This window comes from Raphanus sativus, chromosome 6 (assembly GCF_000801105.2).
Source record: "Raphanus sativus cultivar WK10039 chromosome 6, ASM80110v3, whole genome shotgun sequence".
In the NCBI taxonomy this organism is placed as follows: domain Eukaryota; kingdom Viridiplantae; phylum Streptophyta; class Magnoliopsida; order Brassicales; family Brassicaceae; genus Raphanus; species Raphanus sativus.
In genome coordinates, this window is record NC_079516.1 from 2,797,072 (window position 1) to 2,801,195 (window position 4,124).

Consider the following 4,124-nt stretch of genomic DNA (forward strand, 5'->3'; position numbering starts at 1 on the left):
CCCTTGGTTACCGTATTCTCCAAAGCCAATCTTGAAAACTTCCTGGTTTCTCTGTTTCGTTTCCTCTTGATTTGTTCCAATCCCAAGGTTTATTTTCTTCAAACACAACATCTCGACTGACAATAATCTTTTGGTATGTAGGGTCAAGTAGTCTGTAGGCTTTAGAACCGGGCTCGGTTCCTAAGTTTACCAACGTACGAGACCTTTTTGTCTAATTTCTTCAACCCTGCCGAATCTACCTTTGCATGAGCAATGCACCCAAACACTCGAATGTGCTCAATACTCGGCTTTCTTCCTTTGAATGCCTCGTATGGAGTCTGAGAGACTAATGTCTTAGTCGCAATACGGTTTATTAGGTACGTTGAGTGCCTAACTGCTTCCCCCCACAAGTAATTTGGCACACTCATGTGTGTTAGATACTTCTAAGTCATCTCTAGCAACGTTCTATTACGCCTCTCTACTACTCCATTCTGTTGTGGCGTGTATGGAGCGGTCAAATGACGTTGTATTCCTGCCTTCTCGCAGAAATCCCGAAACTCTGTGCTGGTGAACTCTCCGCCTCGATCCGTTCTTAATGTCTTTATGCTTGTGCCTGCTTCATGTTCAACTATCTGTTTAAACCTCTTAAACTTCTCGAATGCTTCTCCCTTCTCCTTTAGCAATATAGACCACATATAACGCGAGTGATCATCAATGCAGCACAATATATATCTACTCTTTCCTGCAGTTTTTGGTGCTATTGGTCCACAAAGGTCACCATGTATGAGCTCAAGGACCGTGCTTGCACGATATGTCGTAGATTGTGGGAATGGTTTCCTCGTTTGTTTAGCTTGCAGACAAGAGCTACAGATCTCCTTCTCAATTTTTAGTTCGGGGAGTCCTCGAACAAGATTCTTGCTTACCATCATCTTTAGTGCATCAGCTCCAAGATGTCCAAGGCGCGCATGCCACTGTGAGTACTCGTGATGTATCTCCGTTTGTAAACATCTCTGTTCTGCTGTTTCCATAACTACTTTGTATAGTCGGTTTCTTGCCCTAGGCGCCTTCACAATGAGATTACCGTCTCTGTCATGTAAAGTAAGATAGTCTTCTCTCATTCTAACGTCGCATCCTGACTCCGTAGCTTGCCCGAGACTTATAATGTTACTCTTAAGATCTGGTATGAAATAGACGTCTGCAAGTATCTTCCTCTTCCCATCTTGACTAACAAATAGAATTGATCCTTTTCCCTTGATATCTACTCTTGAGTCGTCTCCAAACCGAACCTTCCCAGTAATCTTATCATCCAACGAATTGAAATAGCTTCGGTTCCCAGTCATATGGTTGCTAGCACCGTTATCTAAATACCATATTCTGTCACTATCGGTATTTGACTCGAAGTTCTTAGGCGTTACATTCCGTTCGTTGAGGTAGACGATCTCCTGCATCATTAATCTATCGGCTTCCTGAGTCATGTCACCATCTTTGCTTTCAGTTGTTTCTTGCAACTTCAACAGTCTGTCAGGGCATGTCGCTGCAAAGTGTCCCTGTTTATCGCATCTAAAACATGTCACCTTAGAGTTATCTCGACTTTCCCAGTAAGATCTTGTATTATCTCTGTTATCCCAATATGTTCTGCCACGACCTCTTCCTCTGTTATAGTTTCTACCACCTCTGCCTCGTCCTCCTTGATAGTCTCGATAGGGTTGAGATTCAGTATTAGTATACATCAACTTGTTCTGATCCTGTGTATCTTCTTCTTCTTCACTTACTCGCTCCTCATATGTCTTTAATCGTCCTATAACGTCTTCTAAACTTGCTGTCTTTAGGTCCAGTAATTGTTCTAAAGAAGCAACCATGAAAATATATTTCTTGCGCGGTAAGCTTCCCAATAGCTTCTTTACGAGCTTTGTTTCTTCTATCTTTTCTCCTAAAGTTTCAGCTTTTGAGGATATCTCTGATATTTTACCGACGAAGTCATCAATCTTATCTGTTTCTTTCATCTTCAAGCGGTCAAATTCATTCATCAGAGTATGAAGTCGGGCTTCTCGAACTCTCTCAGCTCCAACATGACGTGTTTTGATTGCATCCCATACCTTCTTTGCAGAGTCGAGACTCCCAATTTGTAAGACCAATGATTCTGGTATGGATTGACAGATCAGAGCGGTTGCCATGGTATTTTTCTTCTTCTCAGTGGTCTCTCCTTCGACAGCCTCCCATACTTCATGAACATCGAGTAACAACTTCATGCGAATCGCCCATACTGTATAGTTTGTGGTGGTTAACATTGGACACTTGATGGAGGATGATCCTCCTTTGTCTTTCGTTGCCACAACTATATCTCCCATCTCTTTCTCCTTGATTACTTTAAGTATGGCTCTGATACCAAATATAAGCTCAAAGAATGTCTTAGAACTTTAAACTTGATATGAAGAACACAACTCAATATAAAGAACTCTCTTTATTAAACTCTCTCTTAAGGAAACACTCAAAAACCTTAAGCTCTCAACTCACAATATAAACTCTTATATTGAATGCAACACTCTTGCATCTCTTATATAGATTTTAGTATTCCTAAACTCTTAGGTAATAACTTTCCTATTCCTAATACACTTGGAATTAGTGTTGCTTAGACTCTAAGCTAACTTCATGTTTATCTCCAACAAGAAAAACCTTTTTTGAGTTGAATAAATTTGACATTTCTTTCAAAAAGAATACGTGAATAACAGAGAAAGCTATCATGTAGGTTCCACCATTCTTGTAAGTTTTATAAACCGAAGTTCTTGGAAATTTCCTGTGATTTGTAATGAAATTTCCCTTTTAATCAATTTGATCAGTCCGGTTTAAAATTTCCCTTCAAGAAGGTACTCCGAGCATGACCAGATAAGCACCTACAACAAGGCCACAACACATAATTAAACTGCATAAAAAGCACAATCATCGTTTGTTAATGCTAATTACTCCATCTTTTGACATATGTGATGCACTCCATGAACTATTCTGGTTCACCAAAACTATCAGTGTCATGTTCCATCTGCACAAAATGCATTGCAAAGTTGTCGTTTATTACTTCTACTAGCCTATCATTCAAAGCCATATATATAGATACCTCTATATTTCATACAAATGAAAATGTTGTATGAATGATTTAAAGGAACCTAAATTTTGCATCCCACTTCAACCATATGTTATACTTCTCATCTTATAAGTAGATCCAAATTCCATTCACTTAACCCGAGCTTCTTTTTTTGGGAAGTACCAGTCTCCCCTTGCATTTTTATTTCTCCTTTTCTTCTTGATAACAGCTAGATAAACCATGGATTCACTTCTTGTCCTAACTTAGACACTTCCACCAATCTCGTGATTCTTTCTTGCCCTAGCTTAGCAAGAAGATACATCCTTCCAAGGGCGAAGCTACTCATTTTTTGGGTGGGGGCAGTTATATACCCTTTATGACATTTATAATTTTAGTACAATTGTCCATCAAATTTTAAATTTGCCTCAGTAGATTTATTAAATAATGCTTTGATATTTAACTTTGGCCCCCGGCAAAAACATTTTATAGATTCGCTACGGTCTCTTTTCTGTATACGTACCTCCATTCATCTACTTCAAAACTATCATGGTTTACTCAAATGGTCGGGATGAGTTATTTAGCCAAATAGCTTAGAACTAATCGAGTGCAAACAGCAACATCTGAATTTTACGAAGCTCTACGGCTGTGATATACATCTCATATATAAATCACTCGATAAATATGTTAACCAATCTATGATACCAAGTCATTGACTTCATCTTAGCAAAAAAAAAGAAAAGTCATTGACTTTTCATGATGCATGCCTGCATGGTACAAATTGATAGAAATATCAGCCAATCAAAGTGTATACCAGGACACTCACAAAGCATATAATAAATACGAAAAAAGTTAACGTTGCAAAACGATTTAAAAAGAAAATAAATTAAAAATATAGAAAATTCACAAAATTAATTAGTAATTACTCCACTCCCCAAGAGAAAAAAAAATAGAAAATCTCTTTTTCCAAAAATTGCAATCTGTTCATCTTCATCGTCTTCTTCTTCTTCTTCATTATTAAACCTAAATCAAGCCGCAACAACCTCTCTCTCTAGGTTCCTCTCTCTATATC